This window comes from Aegilops tauschii, chromosome 4 (genome assembly GCF_002575655.3).
Source record: "Aegilops tauschii subsp. strangulata cultivar AL8/78 chromosome 4, Aet v6.0, whole genome shotgun sequence".
NCBI lineage: Eukaryota > Viridiplantae > Streptophyta > Magnoliopsida > Poales > Poaceae > Aegilops > Aegilops tauschii.
Genome location: NC_053038.3, coordinates 148,798,933 through 148,818,146, shown reverse-complemented (window position 1 = coordinate 148,818,146; position 19,214 = coordinate 148,798,933).

Below are 19,214 nucleotides of genomic sequence, written 5' to 3'. Positions count from 1 at the left end.
AACTCCGGTTGGTGGCACAGGTGAAGGCGACGCCGTTGGAGAAGAAGCATGCCTTGCAGGCGACGGCGGTGTCCAGGGATGACAGAATGACTTGCTGGCGGCTCCTTTCCTACTTAACTCCTGCAACATGTACCGTGCCTCATGGAGGCGTTTAAACTTGCGTTTGGTATTGGAAGAACAATATGTCCTGTAATATTTTCTTGATATTTTGCGATTCCCTTCCCATTTTCTTTACGTTCTACGTCGACAGGGCCCGACCCCGCGCATACCTCAGCCGCCGTTGGGTCGTGCGGATCACTAGGACGAGACCAAGGAGTGAGGGGCTACTTGGCCAGTTAGGCTCCTGACTCGTGATGCTCAGGAGTCCCCCTTGACACGCAAACAACTTACATAAAGGAAATGCAGAAATAGGTCTAGTGTTCTACGTCGGCAGGGCCCGACCCCGTGCATACCTCAACCGCCGTTGGGTCGTCCGGATCACCAGGACGAGACCAAGGAGTGAGGGGCTACGTGGCCAGTTAGGCTCATGTGTCTTGATGCTCAGGAGTCCCCCTTGACGCTCAAACGACCTTCATACCTTTGTCCTCGCCAAGGCTCGGCTCGGGAGGGTGGCGCGAGGACCACGTCCGGGGGACCTGGCAGGGTGGCGTAGCTTGGGCGTGACCCGAGCGCAGCCCCCATGCCCAGCCCCTCGCACGACTCACCCGAGGGGAGGTGTCGTGATGAGGCCAGACACTGAGCTCAAGGGCTCCCTGATGTTGATATGGACATGAGGCCGCCCTTAGTTGTTTATCACCAGCGCGAAGCATAGTGCTTCCGCACTTGCACGGGCATAGCCGCTCCTTGGCAGTGTTGACGGCTAGCGCGGAGCATGGTGCTTCCACTGGTACGTGGGAGGGGACTCCCTACTGCAGAGAGCCACCGGGGCGTGTACAGCCCCGCCCTGACATGTGGCTTGCACGGCAGGGCTAGACGAGGTTTGTCTGGGCACTCGTGAGCCAGCGCGGGACTCAGGAGGCCCTACCTCAAGGCGGGTTACGCCTGGTCTTGGTTCTTGATGGCTGTGGTGGTCCTGCGAGATGGTTAGACAACCTGCACCGAACGAATCTCCTGAGGTTATCGCATGAGAAGGCCAAGCACCAACGACCCCAGGAGGTGACGTGAACGGGGCCGGCCCATCAAACAGAGCTCAGCCGTTGGATTTATCGATGTTGCAGGGACGGGCCCGGGCACAGACGCCGTGCCTAGCCTCCTTATGCGAAGGATCCTGAAGAAAGACAATCGGCGCGCGGCTCCCATGGTGGCTGACAATCAAGCGGTGATAACCATAGATAGATTAGGCATGGAAAGCGGACTAGCTTAGGTAAATGCAAGAACGCTACATGCCACTGGGTCGGACTCGAGCGGCCTGAGGATGATGCAGCCCGAGGGGCGCCCCTAGCGGAGTAATGCTAAAGACGTAAAAGGGATACATGCCGCAGGGACAGGCCCACGCGGCCTGTGAATGATGCAGCCCGGGGGCGCTCCCAGCTAAACAAACTTGGAAAATGTCACCTGGTTCCGTTGTCGAAGGGGTCTTGGGGTAGCCGAAGACACGTGGCAAAGGGGTTGCTGCTCACGAGCCATGGGGCCCCTGAGCCTCGGGAGGCTCTGGGGGTCCGGGCGGTTCCTTGAGGACCGTCTCCATCTCCGTCAGGACAGCGTGATGCCTGGCCTCCTGAGCCGCTAGATGCTCCACAGGTTGCGCTGGAAGGCGGCTGCCATGCTCGGCAGGCCCAATGGCATGCGAACATAGCTGTGAGGTGGGCCCTCACAATGTCCCACGCGCGAAGGCGACAAGAGCTCCTAAGATGCGGCCCTATTGAGCCCTGGGATGTCGACACAGACGCGCAGCCCGCCATCCATGCCTGGATGGGGAGCTGCGCCAAGTGGGCGGTGGTCGCCACGCATGGCTCTTGTATCCTGCAGCTCCTGAGTGGCTTTGTTGATGAACTCCCGAGCACCAGGCGCTCCTCGCCTGGTGTCCTCCTGAGGGAAACATGTCGCGAAGCACGCCTCCAAGTGGTGCCTGAGTGCCTCCCTCGTGATGTTGGCTAAGTCTGAGGCCCTCCAGAAGAGATCCCCCGAGCCCTGCCGAAGGAGGGCGCTGGGCGCGCCTTCCTATGCGAGGCAGGGAGGTGCCAATCCTGATGTTGCACCGCCTGAGGCGCCGTCCCCCTGAGGCCCTGTCCGGAGTAGCCGCTTCTTCTTCTTGGGGACGGCTGAGGTAGTCCTGGATTAGGGGGTCCTCGGATGGCCGGACTATATACTTTAGCCGGACTGTTGAACTATGAAGATACAAGATTGAAGACTTCGTCCCGTGTCCGGATGGGACTCTCCTTGGCATGGAAGGCAAGCTTGGCGATACGGATATGTAGATCTCCTCCCTTGTAACCGACTCTGTGTAACCCTAGCCCCCTCCGGTGTCTATACAAATCGGAGGGTTTAGTCCATAGCACAACAACAATCATACCATAGGCTAGCTTCTAGGGTTTAGCCTCTACGATCTCGTGGTAGATCAACTCTTGTAATACTCATATCATCAAGATCAATCAAGCAGGAAGTAGGGTATTACCTCCATCGAGAGGGCTCGAACCTGGGTAAACATCGTGTCCCCTGTCTCCTGTTACCATCCGCCTTAGACGCACAGTTCGGGACCCCCTACCCAAGATCCGCCGGTTTTGACACTGACATTGGTGCTTTCATTGAGAGTTCCACTGTGCTGTCACCGTATGGCTTGATGGCTCCTTCAATCATCGGCAACGATGTGATCCAGGGTGAGGTTTTCCTCCCCGGACAGATCTTTGTATTCGGCGGCTTCATACTGCGGGCCAACTCGCTTGGCCATCAGGAGCAGATCGAAAGCTACGCCCCTGGCCATCAGGTCAGATTTGGAAACTTGAACTACACTGCCGACATCCGCGGAGACTTGATCTTCGACGGATTCGAGCCCATGTCAGGTGCGCCGCACGATCACGATGAGCATGATTTAGCTCTGCCGTCGGACAGTGTTCGGGAGATCACACCTGCAACTACTCCGGCTAGAATGGGATGCGGACGACGAAGAAATTCGCTCCCCACCCCACCCACCACCCACTTAGTAGCCACTGTCGACAATTTAACCGACATGCTCGACTTCGACTCCGAAGACATCGACGGTATGGACGACGATGCAGGAGATGAACAGGAACCACCGCCCACAGGGCGCTGGACCACCACCTCATCATATGATATATACATGGTGGATACCCCCAAACAAGGCGATGGCGATAAGACAGCGGAGGATGACCCCTCCAAGAAGCAACCGAAGCATCGACGTCAGCGCCGCCGCTCTAAGTCCCGCCATAGCAAAAGTAGTGATACCGGCACAAGAGACAATAACACTCCGGATAGTGCGGAAGACGACGGCAATCCCCTCCAGCCAGATTTAGAGCGGGAGGATGAACAAGCTAGCCCTCCAGAACAGGCAGCAGATGGAGAAACGGAGGATGACAATTACATGCCTCTCTCCAAAGACAAGGTGAGCCTCGGCGACGAAGAATTTATCGTGCCTGAGGATCCCGTCGAGCAGGAGCGCTTCAAGCGCCGGCTTATAGCCACAGCAAATAGCCTGAAGAAAAGGCAACAACAGCTTCGAGCTGATCAAGATTTGCTAGCAGACAGATGGACCGAAGTCCTTGCGGCCGAGGAATACGAACTCGAACGCCCCTCCAAGAATTACCCAAAGAGCAGGTTGCTACCCCGACTCGAGGAGGAAGCATTAAAACCAACGTCACCAACATATGATGCAGCTGATCGGCCACCTTGTGGCCGAGACAGAGAGGCGTATCAGCCCGAAGTCCAGACCGCACCCCGTCGCCGTTCAACCAAAAACACCAAGACCCGGGGCAACACGCGTGACCTGCGAGACGTATTGGAAAACAAAGCAGGGCATACAAGATCGATCTACGGATCACGGGGTCATGCCCCAACGTGAGACGATGATCGTCACGCCGGATATACCAAAAGCAAATCCGGCCGGGCCGAATACAGCAGACAAGACTCGTATGAACTGCATCGTGATATAGCCCGGCACAGAGGCGCCACACACCCCCTATGCTTCACTGATGAAGTAATGGATCATGAATTCCCAAAGGGTTTAAAACCCGTAAATATTGAATCATATGATGGTACAACAGATCCCGCAGTATGGATCGAGGATTTCCTCCTCCACATCCACATGGCTCGCGGTGATGATCTACATGCCATCAAGTACCTCCCACTAAAACTCAAAGGACCAGCTCAGCATTGGCTGAATAGCTTGCCAGCAGACTCAATTGGCAGTTGGGTGGATTTGGAAGATGCATTCCTTGACAACTTCCAGGGCACTTATGTGCGACCACCGGATGCTGATGACTTGAGCCATATAAGTCAGCAGCCAGGGGAATCGGCCAGGAAATTCTGGACCCGGTTCCTAACCAAGAAGAACCAAATTGTCGACTGTCCGGATGCAGAGGCCTTAGCGGCATTTAAGCATAATATCCGTGACGAATGGCTCGCCCGGCACCTCGACCAAGAGAAGCCAAAATCCATGGCAGCCCTCACAACACTTATGACCCGCTTTTGTGCGGGCAAAGATAGCTGGTTCGCTCGTAGTACCAATACAACAAGCAAACCTAGCATATCAGAAGCCAGGGATAGCGATGGCAAACCACGACGCAACAAACACAAGCGCCGCAATTATGGTGAAAACGTTGAAAATACGGCAGTTAATGCCGGGTTCAGGGGCTCAAAGCCCGGTCAGCGGAAAGGGCCACCCAAAAATAAAAATCTGGGTCCATCCAGTCTGGACCGCATACTCGATCGCCAATGCCAAATTCATGGCACCCCAGAAACGCCAGCCACCCATACCAGCAGAGAATGCTGGGTCTTCAAACAAGCAGGCAGGGCAGGCGCCAAAGACGAAGGGGGTCTCAAAGCGACGAAGAGCCCAGATCACCGAACACAGGAGGGCAAAAGAAATTTCCCCCGCATATTCAATCGGTGAATGTGGTAAATACCACCCAAATTACCAACTCGGACAGGATATGCACCCTTAGGGATGGCGGCTCAACGGAACTAGTCGTCCCACAATATAAACTAGGGCCGGTCACCTTCAACCGCACAGATCGTCCGGTTAACGCCAATCAGGGCAATCCAGCCGCACTAGTCCTCGACCCAATAATAGACGGGTTCCACCTCACTCGAGTCCTTATGGACGGAGGTAGCAGTCTAAATCTGCTTTACCAGGACACAGTGCGCAAGATGGGCACCGATCATTCGGCGATCAAACCCACTAAAGCCACTTTCAGAGGCATTATTCCATGTGTGGAAGTTAGCTGTACAGGCTCCATTGCCCTTGAGGTAGTCTTCGGATCACCAGAAAATTACCGTATCGAAGAGTTAATCTTCGAAATCGCCCCTTTCTGTAGTGAGTATCAAGCACTGCTCGGACGAACAGCGTTCGCTCGATTCAACGCGGTGCCACATTATGCCGACCGTAAGCTCAAGATGCCCGGTCCACGCGGCGTCATCACGGTTAACGGCAAGGCCGAACCTTCCCTCGACACCAACAAATACACCACTGCCTTAGCAGCAGAAACAACGAGCAGCACCTTACAGCCGAACCTCGAGTCGACGTCATGGCTTCCGGACACCGTCAAGGGACTCCAAACTACTCACGGAAGTATAGCCCGGCTCGCCCAGAGCTCAACTAAACACTCCGGCGAAGGCCAGGATAGGCTGAACTCAGCGGCTCAACCGCCCTCCGGCACGTAAATATTTCTTACATTTCCTTCGCAGGTTCACCTTCGCGCCAACCAGGACGGGCTACACAGAGGCAGCTTGAACGTGTAAGGGAATCCTTAGACATTCCCCGCGGTGACCGTCCGGCTATATTACGGATCCGCACTCAGCCCCTTCCCCTTGGTCTCAGCAGGTTCCGCAATCATATTCCTTTTTTTATCACATTACTTGTACCCATATGCATAGACGTACTATTCAAATACAACATGTGGATTTATATGATGTTTACCTGCTGTTATTTCTTATTAAATCATTTTGTCAAGTGGCATCCATACACAGCGATATGCCTTAAAATATGCCAGGGGCTTCGTTTTACCCATAACACGGCAATAAAGTCCGAACACCTTCATGGAAGTTCGGCACCCCGAACCTATAGCATTATATGCATCAGCTCTGAATCATGTCTTGGGTCAATAGTTGGGTTTGCCCGGCTCCCATGTTTTGGTACCTTACGTTCCGCTATATCGGCTAAGGTAGCACAGGGAGAACTACTGCGATTGTGTCCCGGTTCTTCCGGACGAGTACCTCAGTAGAGAAAGCCGAAAACTGACTGTCATGATACGGCGAGAGCTGGTCAGCTATTCGAGAGGTCACAAAATCTTTAAGGATTTCTCCCGCATAATGCCATAACCAATGCAGCGTGCGATGGATCGGTTTTATTTTCTCCGATCAGGTGCTTATAGAGCCCCTAGTACGGTCTTCCGAACACCAGGGGCTGCGCCTACCATACTAAAGCTCCTATGGCTAAGTGAGAGTGATAAAGCCCTATAGTCCGATTGCCTGGTTCGTTGTGCTGAGCACCTCCTTCGAAGGACCCAAAACTGGGATAAAGAGTGCTCAGGTTTATCCCGAACACCCCCGTACTTCTTACGTGGGGGCAGAAGCCGACGACTGGCCAACTCTGAGGTTTAACATGTAAAACGGTCGCACAGGAGGGTAAACTTTTATATAATAGGCGACAAGTAAATGACCTTGTTCAAACATTACAAAGGACAACATGATTGGCATTCATGGAAATATAATGTCCTTGGTGCATAGCTCCGCTGCAAGGTAGGATCCTTTCAGGACACTCTCATAATATAATTCGGGCTTGCGGTGATCCTTCCCCTTTGGCGGTCCTTCGGTCATCAGCTTTTCGGCATCCATCTTTCCCCAGTGCACCTTTGCGCGGGCGAAGGCCATTCACGCACCTTCTATATAGACCGACTGCTTGATGACGTCAAGTCGAGGGCAAGCGCTTACGAGCTACTTCACGAGCCCGAAGTAGCTGCTTGGAATCGGCTCGGCAGGCCATAGCCGGATAACCAAATCTTTCATGGCTAGTTCCACCGCCTTATGCAGTTCGATCAGCTGTTTCAGCTGATCGGTAAAAGGCACCAGATAATTCGGTGCCAAATACTGTGACCAGAAGATCTTATCTGGAGTTTTCCTTTCTTCGACTCGGTAGAATTGGGCGGCATCTGATATGCTGTGAGGTAGCTCGGCAAATACCCCTAAGAAATCTGGATTCAAAATTAGAAACATAGTTTTCCCCCCAAATACTTGCTCTACATGGAAAAAGCCTTACCAGCCGCGATCTTTCTCGCCTCTTGGATCCCCTGCAGGGTGCTTTGGGTTTCCCCCCGGGCGTCGCTCGTGGCCTGATGTGCCTTGGTGAGTTCGGATTCTTTGTCCGTTAAACTCTGCTCCAAGGTCTCACATTTCCTCATGGCCTCTTGCAGCTCCTGCTCAGCTTTAATAACCCTGGCCTCGTGCTTCTCACGAAGAGCCTGCTTAATGGCTACCTTTTTCTCGGCCTCGGCCACAGCCTTCTTAAGGGCTTCGACTTCGGTCACAATCCCTAGCGCAAATCATGCAGCTCAGTTCATACTGAAAATTCATTCGCAATAAACGCGAACAAGACTTGTGCATACCTTGTTTATCTCTCAACTGCATTTTCAATTGGCCAAGTTCTTCTGTGGCCCGCTCCAGACTTTGATTCAGCCCGGAGATCTCTGCAGTATGAGAAGTAGCAGCCGCTACAGACACCTTATAACAGAAGAGAAATAGATGCCATTCAACGAGTCTTCCTGCGAACATAAAATTCGATCCTCTGTCCGGTTCTTTCTTGCACCGAACAGTGTATCAGGGGCTACTATCTATACTATGACACTCTTCGACAACTCATAAAACATACCTCAAAGCCTCTTATAAGGCTAATACAGGCTTCGTTCAGTCCACTCTCAGTCGACTGAATCTTCTCAATCACCGCACCCATAAGGGCACGGTGTTCATCAATGATGGAGGCGTTTTCTAATGCCACCAACAAAGCATCCGACACTTCTAGATGGACAGAGGTCGCTGATGGAACAGGCACGCCCCGTCCAGCCGAGGGAGGCTGCCTGCTTGATTCTGGAGCCGTATAGGTCTCTGGAATCACATCCGGCTGGGAGCCGAACTCAGGATCGCCCCCGCCGTCAGCTCCCATGGGAATCTTTTCCCCCACGTGTCCGGCCCCTGAGGTTTGACCTCCAGGCGCCGCCTTCACGGTTTTTGAGGTACCCGCAGGATAGTTGGTACCCGCAGTCCTCGGTGGAGTCCGGCCACGATTTGCTGGACTTGAAAAGCACCTTCCAGATGTCCTTGTGCGAAGAGCCGAAGAGCTCTCACAGGGTTTGGTGCCTGGCCGGATCGAATCCCCATAGATTGCAAGTCCGGTGCTGACAAGGCAGGATCCGACGAACTAGCATCACCTGGACCACATTGACAAGTTCTATGTTCTTGTCTCCCATATCTTTAACGCGCGTCTGGAGCACCGACAGTTTGTCGGACGAAGACCAGTTTGGGCCTTTCTTGACCCAGGATGTAAGCCGCAGGGGGGCACCGGATCGGAACTCGGGAGAGGCGGCCCATTGCGTGCCTTGTGGCTCAGTGATATAAAACCACTGCTGTTGCCACTCCTTGACAGAATCATTAAAGGTTCCCTTTGGCCATATGACGTTGGGCATCTTGCTCACCATGGCGCCCCCGCACTCGGCGTGCTCGCCGCCCACCACCTTGGGCTTCGCGTTAAAAATCTCCAGCCATAAACCGAAGTGCGGCGAAATGCGGAGAAAAGCCTCGCACACGACAATGAATGTCGAGATGTTGAGGAAGGAATTAGGGGACAGGTCATGAAGATCGATCCCGTAATAATACATGATGCCGCGAATGAACGGGTGGAGGGGAAACCCTAACCCGCGGACAAAGTGAGGGAGGAATACAACCCTCTCGTGGGGTTCCGGAGTAGGGACGATCTGTCCCGCTGTCGGGAGACGGTGGCTGATTTTCTTGGCCAGGTACCCGGCCTCCCGAAGCTTTTTGATATCCTTCTCTCGGACGGTAGAGGCCATCCATTTGCCTCCTGCTCCGGAGCCGGACATCTTCGGAGGACCTTTTGTGGGCAGAGAAGATGAACGCTTGGGCGCTGGAGCTTGAGCAGAAGGGAATGAATCGGGAAGTAGAAAGCGTGGGTGCGAAAGGGAGTCCTTATCCCCTTATAAAGGCAGGAGGGATTCTTCTATGGAGTATTCGGAGGAAGAACCCGCCTTGCAATGCCGAAGACAAATCTGCGCGCCGGACTCATCGTCATTGAAGCCTGGTTCAGGGGCTACTGAGGGAGTCCTGGATTAGGGGGTCCTCGGATGGCCGGACTATATACTTTAGCCGGACTGTTAAACTATGAAGATACAAGATTGAAGACTTCATCCCGTGTCCGGATGGGACTCTCCTTGGCGTGGAAGGCAAGCTTGGCGATACGGATATGTAGATCTCCTCCCTTGTAACCGACTCTGTGTAACCCTAGCCCCCTCCGGTGTCTATATAAACCGGAGGGTTTAGTCCGTAGGACAACAACAATCATACCATAGGCTAGCTTCTAGGGTTTAGCCTCTATGATCTCGTGGTAGATCAACTCTTGTAATACTCATATCAACAAGATCAATCAAGCAGGAAGTAGGGTATTACCTCCATCGAGAGGGCCCGAACCTGGGTAAACATTGTGTCCCCTGTCTCCTGTTACCATCCGCCTTAGACGCACAGTTTCGGACCCCCTATCCGAGATCCGCCGGTTTTGACACCGACAACGGCCTCAGGAGGGTACTGCGCACCATTATTGTTGGGGTGTTCGATTGATGCAGCTTGGAAGGCGCGCTCGAGGGAGGACACCGCATCTCTTTCTTCGCAGGGGACGGTGATGATCCCGCCGCTTCCTGGCATCTTGAGGACGTTGTAGCCGTGGTGGGTCACCGCCATGAACTTTGCTAGGGCAGGATACCCGAGGATGGCATTGTACGGCAGGCGGATGTGGCCGACGTCAAAGTCGATGAGCTCGGTGCGGTAGTTGTCGTGTTGTCCGAAGGTGACAGGGAGGCGGACCTGCCCTATCGGGGTGGTGGAGCCGTCGGTCACTCCTGAGAAGGGCTTGGTAGGCTGAAGCTGATCGTATGGCACTTGGAGGCTGTCGAACGTCTCGACGGACAGGACATTAAGCCCTGCGCCGCTGTCGATGAGGGTCTTGGTGACTTGTACGTTGCTGATGACGGGCGAGCAGAGCATCGGGAGGGCACGAGCGGTGGCCGCACACTTGAGCTGGTCCGCTGAGCTGAAAGTGATGGCGCACTTGGACCACCTGAGCGGGCGCTTGGCCTCGAGCCTGGGAAGGGCTGTGTTCACCTCGCGAGCAAACTGCTTGAAGATGCACTGAGAGGCTGGGGCTTGAGCTCCGCCCAAGATGCAAGCGACGGCACGCGGTTCCTAAAAGCCCCCAGCCCCCTCGTCCTGATGGTGGTCGTCGTTCCTTCTTGGCAGTGGCGGCAGCGGAGGAAGGCCAGCGTTGCCGTGAGGGCGGTCCTCGTGAGGCTGGTCCCTCCATGCGCCCTCACAAGGCTGGTCCTGCCAGCAGTCCTCACGAGGCCGGTCGCGCCACTCCTGGCGAGGGCCATGATCGTCCCAGCATCCTCCGCCTCGTCCTCCTCCTTGGTCGTAGCCCCGGTCGTTGCGCTCGGGGCGACGACCGAGGCGTCCATCTCGAATGGCCCTGAGCTCTTGACAGTCATTGGTGTTGTGGTTGTGTACATTGTGGAAGGCGCAGAACGGTCGGCTGCTCTTGGATGACTCGGGATGGTCTCGGCCGCACTTCGTGTCTGGCTCTGCCGCGAGCACGGCGACTCCCTTGCGCTTCACGTCCTTGGCCTTGTCTTTCTTCTCCTCCGGGTCGGTAGCCGGGAGCTCGAGGAGGGAAAGGCGCCCCTCCTCAGCTCTTGCACACTTGGTCGCCAGGTTGAACAGCTCCAATGCCGTGCAGAGCTCCTCGTGGATGGCGAGCTCCTCCTTCATCTTGACGTCGCGGACGCCGTCGGAAAAGGCGGAGATGATGGCCCCATCCATCACGCTTGGGCATCTTGAGACGAACGTTGTTGAAGCGCTGGATGTACTTCTGTAGGATCTCTCCTGGCTGCTGCTTGATGCCGCGTAGGTCAGCCGCGGCCGGAGGGCGGTCGTGAATGCCGTGGAAGTTGGTGACGAAGCAGTCGCGCATCTCGCCCCAGGAGGAGATCGAGCCCGGGGGTCACCCGCGGCCGGAGGGCGGTCGCGAGTGCCGTGGAAGTTGGTGACGAAGCAGTCGCGCATCTCGCCCCAGAAGGAGATCGAGCCCGGGGGCAGGTTTAGGAGCCATGAGCGAGCGCCATCCTTGAGAGCCATGGGGAACCAGTTTGCCATGACTTTTTCGTTGCCGTTGGCCGCCTCGATGCTCAGCTCGTAAAGCTGAAGGAACTCCGCATGGTCGGGGGTGTCGTCGTAGCGAGGAGGCGGGTCTGGCTTGAACTTGCCCGGCCAGGAGACACCACGCAGCTCGGGAGTGAAGGCGCGGCAGGATGTTGTGGCCACCGGGGCCCTTTGCTGATGCGGAGCCTGCCCTTGGTGCCCGCGCACCGCCGCCGTAGGCGGCATGCAGTCTTGTCGCAGTGGTGCTGGGAGCGTTGGCGCATTCTCCTGCGGGCGGGGAACTTCTTGGCAGCTTCCTTCTTCTCACGCGGGCGCCCGATGCAGTGGGTCGCGCCGGGGGGGCGCGCGCCTTGGCGCCAGGACGCCGTCTTGGTGCAAAGGTGGTGGAGGCACTCCGTGAGCGACGTCGCCTGCAGCTGGCGGAGGGCGAGGCGGCGAGAGGGACTGCGCGTGGGAGCCCCTGCGGCGCGGACGAGCTCGGCGATGCGATCGAGCCAGTCCTCGTAGAGGTCGTCGACTGGACAGTAGCGCGGGAGCTCGCGTGCCATGAGCAGCACGGCCTGCGCGTCCGTGGGAGTGCGACAAGCGTGAGAAGACGAGCCGGCTGGGGTTAGCGACGGAGTGGCGGTGCGGCCGTCCCGCCACACCAAGGGGTGCAGTGAGGATGCTTGCTGTCCGTTTCCCGTCGGGCCAATGGCGGCGTTGGCAGCGGGAGAAGGAGAACGACGGGGAGGCCTGCCGACAGGAGCTGTCTGAGCGAGAGCGGCCCGGCGCTCAGCGCGGGCCCGACGAACGTCCGCCATGGATGCGACGAAACAACGAGACGCGGATCGGCGGAAAGAAAGCTTCGGCACACCCCTACCTGGCGCGCCAAATGTCGGATTTCGGGTTCTGGCAAAACCCTTGAGGTTCGAACACTAGGTGCGCACGAAGATATCTCCCTACCTAATCACGCCCTCTCCCTCACCGCGATCTCAAAGCTTAGCATGTCGAACCCACAGAAAGATACACACAAGAGTTTATACTGGTTTGGGCCACCGATGTGGTGTAATACCCTACTCTAGTGTGGTGTGGTGGATTGCCTCTTGGGCTGAGGATGAACGGTTACAAGGGAAGCACAGCCTCCTGAGGTGAGGTGCTCTTGTGCTTGGTGAACTTGTGTGGTTGAGGGTGATCTGGATGATCCGTCCCCTTCTATGGCGGTGGCTAGTCCTATTTATAGGGGCCCTAGTCCTCTCCCCAAATGTTGAGCGGGAAGGGATCCAACAACGGCCAAATTCGAAGGGAGACAACTAGTACAAGTTATCCTGACTAAAGGTGGTCTTCGCCTGCCAAAGGCTCTAGTGGTGACGCCGTCTTGGGCTCCACGGTGACCTTCGTCCTGCCATCCTGCTGGTCTTGGTCTCGTTGCACCAATATGGAAACCTTTGCGTGATGCCTCGGGACTCATCGCCTGTGCTTTCCTCTTTAGCGCCAAAGAGGAAACGAGGACACTGCACACGCTGGCGCCCGCCTGGCTCCAGTCGTCATGGCTTGCATCACAGGAACTTCGCGAGGTGTCCCTTGCCTTGATCTCTCCGCCCCTCGCGAGCCAGCCTGGTGAGGCAGCCCCTGAGGAGGTCTTGTGTCGTCCGCCTCGCGAGGCTTGGCCCCTTGCGAGGGTCTTGAGTGTTTGCTGGTGAAGATGGGACGTACAAGGCCGCTGGTGGAGCCACGCTGTGGGCCGCAGGCAGGCAAGTCTGGGGAACCCCGTTCCCAGGACGCCGACATCAGCAGGCAGTGGCGCTCAGGGAGGACGCGACCACCGTACATGCGCTCACAAAGCGTTTCCACGGCGTCATCTTTGCAAGAAGGGGTTGCTGGAATGGGGATCAGGATTCGCTGATTCGGGGGTTGCCGGCACTGGAGCAGACAAGTCGGCGAAGCTTAAGGCGGAAGACTTAAATAGATCCACAAATTTTCATGCAAATGGTTCCTGCAAAACAACTGTGTGTGGTGTTGTTGATATTTTTTATTAGCTGTGAAAGACGAATTTGGAGTAAAGTGGCAACGGATGGTGTTATAAATGTACGAGAAAATTTGTAGTACTAATACAACTGTCATTTGAAAATTTGGAAAATTCCAGGGGTCATTTGACCTTTTAAGACATTTAAATGATTTTCTAGCCATTTAATGAACGTAATTCAAATCTGAACTACATGTACTTGCAACAGCTAACCATAACGATTTGAAAAGTCATATTTGTGTACTTGTGTGCGAGTTAATTCCATGTGTAGTAAATTGGAAGGAATTTTCAAACATATTGGTCTCACGGCTATGAGACAAAGCATGGAGTGCCATGGCATTTGAATTCCAACGGATGGTGTTATAAATGTACGAGAAAATTTGTAGTACTAATACAACTGTCATTTGTAAATTTGGAAAATTCCAGGGATCATTTGACCTTTTAAAGACATTTAAGTGATTTTCTAGCCATTTAATGCCCGTAATTCAAAATTGAACTACATCTACATGCAACGGCTAACCATAACGGTTTGAAAAATCATATTTGTGTACTTGTGTGCGAGTTAATTCCATGTGTAGTAAATTGGAAGGAATTTTCAAACATATTGGAGTCACGGCCTGGACACATGCATGGAGTGCCATGACGTTTAAATTCCAAAAAATTAAAAAAAGATCAGAAACACATGAAACCTTGCTTGACATAATGGCATGCCACCAAGATGATGTGGTGAAAAATTGGCCTGTTTGACGAAAGTTTGGACACACACCCCTCACAAACTGGAGCAACTCACTAGAAGGCTCGTGGTTCCGAGAGGGAACAATGCATGTTTGATGACGAATCGATGATAGCTTCCCCTTAGGGGCTTCAAAAAAATTCTACAGTTAACATGCAGTAATACAACGGTCATGGCATAATTTGGAAAATTTCAGGGGTCATTTGACCTTTTTAAGACATCTAAATGATTTTCTAGCCATTTAATGACCGTAATCCAAATTTGAACTACGTCTACATGCAGCGGCTAACCATAACGGCTTGGACACATGCATGGAGTGCCATGGCATTTAAATTCCCAAAAATTAAAAAATGATCAGAGGATGTAAATATCTGGTGTTCAAAAGAGAAAATGTAAAGATCTGGCAAGACAATCAGGCCCCACACGATGGCACTCTATTTCACGCCTCGAGGTTTGGAAGGTGAGTGGCGCGGGTTATGTGACACCCCAAAATTTTGGCCTCGTTTTATTTATTAAAATGTTGCCAGGAAATAAAACTTTTCCAAATTGTCAAGTTTTACCTTTTGTGATTTTGGATTTTTGCCTCTAGTGGGAGAAACCTTCAAAGGTATGGTTGGATTTGTTTACTCTCTTTTATAAAACCATTATTTATCAGTGGATTCAAATGTTGCAAGATTTATTTATTCAAAAAGCTTTATCTCTTTAAAATGATTCCTTTTGCATTTGGGGCCTATTTGCACTACAACCACTTGACAAATGCTTTTAAAAATTCCACCAAAATTTGGGGATGTCATGTGATGTTTCCACATCACTTTTATGCAAAGATACCTTCTGGCCATTGAAGATTTTGAGCTCTACACCAATTTTTCCAATCTGGTCCAGTAGGCACTTTTGCACTGCAACCCATTTAAATATTTCTTCAAAAATTCTTCCAAGTATTTGGAGATGACAGTGGATGCATACAACTCATCTTCAAGCAAAAACCCAATGATGTTCTTTGGAAAATTTGAGTGGATCAACCTCTTTTGCTTTCTGGTCCAAATTGGTGATTTGTACTGCAACCATATTTTTCCTTGCTCTAGTGACCCTGAGCTTTCTCCTACATGTAGCCCTCCCTACCAAACTCTTAAGTCCAAGAGATTGGGCTCATTGGAGGTTTTGAAGTGCATGCCCTAAACCCTTCTGTTTTCTGTCTAGAACTGGAGTTTTGCAAAGCTTGCACTATCAACTTTCTGTTTTTGCCAAACTGACCCTACCACTATCTCCTGTGTCTAAGGAGGCACTGATCTGGAGTTTTTGGCCACTCCAAGAGTTGCCTATGTGCATCTGGCATTCTGTCGAACACCTGGTGTGCACAACCACTTTTGGCAAGCTCTCTGGTTTGCGCTATGGACTTGAACCCCTGACCTACCCACCTTGTCCACTGAGTGCCTTGCTACCCCTACCTCCGTCCTGTGCAGTGCCAGCTCCACCCTCGAGCTCTAGAGCGCGCTGGCATTGCGTCGAACAGGTGCCGTGCGTGCTCTGGGCGTGCCCAGAGCGCACGTTTTGCACGCGCGCGCACTACGCCGACACGCCGCACTGCCGCACGCGACCCGACCCTGGCTCCCTCTGCATCGCTGAGCCACGCACTAGTCGCCCCCCCCCCTGCTCCACGATCTCTCTAGCGCCCTGCTGCGCCGCTGGCCGCGCCCTGGCGGCACGCCGGCGTCGGCAGTGGCCTCTGCCATGTTCGGCGCCGCCCAAGCCACCAGCGCACGGCAGCTGCCCCGGAGCACAGGCCGTGCTTATCCTCCCGCTCGTCGGAACGCGTTCATCGCCGCCACGATGCCCTGCAACTACAGGAAAGCGGTCGCCGACGATCTTATCTGCTGCCACCGCGGAGCCAGCCTCGTCACGCTATATAAAGGGTCCCCGAGCCCCTCCGAGCACTCACGCGACTCCAGACACTCCTCGTAGAGCTTCCCGCGTAGTGAATCGAACAGTAGTGGCCGTCTCCCTCAACTCCGGCCAGCCCGGCCGCCGCCAAGCTCCGGTGCGATTCGTCGCAACCGGCCACCCTCTCGCCCAACCAGCACCACCAGTCGCTCCCTCTGGTCCTTGCGGAGCTGCCCAGCTACTCATCTTCGATCAGAGACCACCGGAGCACAAAAAGCACTTCACCACCGCAGCTTTCCTCCGCCGCGGAGCTCGCCGCCGGCGACTCCTTCCACCTCCGCCGACCCATCAACCACCCCGAGGACCGCCTCGGTCTTGCCGTTCCATTCCCGCCCGCAGATGCCCTCGAGGAGCCGCCGTCCGTCGCCGGCGATCGCCGGAGCCCCGCTCCCGTCGGGCAGAAGAGAAGAGAAGGAGGGAAGGAACGGTCGAACCTGACCAGTGGGCCCTCTGGACCCACTGTCAGTGACCCACGCAGTGCCCTCTCTCTGTTTAAGTGGAGGCGCAAAACCCCCGAGTGCGTTTCCTCTGCTGCGAAAGCGTATTTCTGCTGAAACGTTTTCCTTTTTTTCTGGTTTTATTTAAAAACAGAGTTGACCAAACTTTGACTGGCTATAACTTTTAAAATAAAACTCCAAATGAGTTGATTCTTTTTCCTAACTCTCTCAAATTTCATCTAGTTTATTTTAAGATTTATTTCAAAAATATTTGAGACAGGTTTTGGTACTGTGTTTGAAATATTTGTATTTGTGTATTTTGCAAAATAGGATTTTTGGAGAAAAAGGAAAGCTTCCAATAAAGTGCATCCTTTGCATACTCTTGAAGGCAAGCATTTCTGAACTCTGGCATAATATTTGTTGTGGTGTTTTGATGCGATCACAGCACCTTTTGACTTGGAGTAGATGTGACAGTTTATGTATCGATGTAGTCTCGTGCATGAGTGCACTTTGGAGATTGTTTGTGGCCAGCAATGGATACCCTAAGGATTTGTATCGCCCTCGTGAGCTTCTCTTGCACACCGGTAGGAAGCGGGAAAGTCGTGGTCTTGGGTAGACACGATCTTGTCCCTAATCCCTCGTTGAGACGAGTATGCCCGGCATAGCATGGTGAGGCTCGAGGAGTGGTGATTTATTTCACTAGTGGTAATATTGTTGGTGGATACTTGGATCACCTGAGTCGGTTGTAGACCGAGTCTTGTTCAGTAGCTTCCTTTGTCGGTACCACCACTTGTCCCTGCAGGGGACAGGGTATGGTTCAGTAGGTTGTCAACCCCTTTCCAAAGCACACACCGTACAGAGAGGCCGTGATGAAGGTCCCGTGGCCACGGATTAAAGCCTGTCATTCGGTCCGGGGGCATGGGTGTTTCGGTTGTAGCCGAAGGGGATAGCTTCCCCAGTTTGCGCGCGGTATAAATTTTGTGATCCCATGCTACGTCGAGGTTGTAGCCTCCCCACTTAGAGTTTTGCTTGGCAGGTGTCGTGGGTGATTCCAGACACTGGTGAGTTAAGCTGGTGTGTGCAGGTCAGGCGTGTTTTCAATCAAAAGACCGTAGACGGAATTAGTCCCGAGGGACTGAGTAATCCCGTTACTCGTGGAAAATGGTACTCCCTCTGCAGAGGATATATCCTGTCAGATAGTCCTGTTCTTAAGTAAAGGCCACAACCCGAGTTGAGTCTCTGTAACGGCATTCGGATGGAGAACGATTTAATTAGAGCTTAGTAACGGCATTCGGATGGAGAACGATTTAATTAGAGCTTAGTAACGGAATTCGGATGGAGATACGGCTTGACTAAATTATCGGTTTTCGGATGGAGAAACGATTGTACTAAATTTTGTTTATGATTATGGCACCCTTGGATTATGATCTTCATTGTTTTGGACTAACCATTTATATTACGTATATTATTGAGTATCCCTGGGATGGTTCTACCTCCTGGATATTCACTGTGATTATTCTTTTATAAGCCCTTTATGTGGTGTCGCTCAGACGCCCGACTGCGGCATTATTATTTCTGCGTTTTCCGCTCGAGGAGTCATTCAGACACTCGTTTGGCACCAGTATTATTATTTCTGCATTTTCCGCTCGAGGAGTCATTCAGACACTCGTTTGGCACCAGTATTATTATTTCTGCATTTACCGCTCGAGGAGTCATTCAGACACTCGTTTGGCACCAGTATTACTATTCTGCATTTTTCCGCTCGAGGAGTCATTCAGACACTCGTTTGGCACCCAGTATTTTATTTTGGTATATTTTTATCCATATGTGTGCATCATGATTTTTTTTGTATATTTCGTGACGGATGTATGATCATCTATTAAACCTGGAGTATGTTTGATATATTATACCCGTGTTCTTAATGTTTGCGAGTACATTCAAACGTACTCACTGCCTTGTCCCTGGCTATTGTCTTGGCCAGATTCCTTGCTTGGAGTTAAGCATCGCGGTGACAACCTCGGAACCTACGCTGTTGACGTTTGCAGCCTCGCGAAGATAGGAGTTATCCTGGTCAGCTGTTCTTGTGGGAAATGGAGCCCCATAGACGCAGATGTTTCCAACCGCTTCCGCCCTCAACCATTAGAAACCAAGTGTTGTACTCCCAGGCCTAAATGGTCTTGTACTACATATTTTTGTTCCTTGCTTGGAATTCTTGTATCAAGTTGGTACCTCATCAGCTAACAGTAATCCTGGGGCTGGTGAGCACACAGGCCGTTTTTCTGGGAATTTATATCCCAAAAATCCGGCCGTGACAGGTTATTAATCAGACACGATTTTGTATTGGAAGCCGTCAGCTATTAAGTTCACACATGACTTTTGCTGCGGGAATCGTGTGTAATTCAAACTACAGTACTCGTAAATTCCAGCGACCGTCGTGTGTACTATTCCCGTCGATCTAGATTTTGGCCGCCAATAAATATTGCCTTGCTCATGT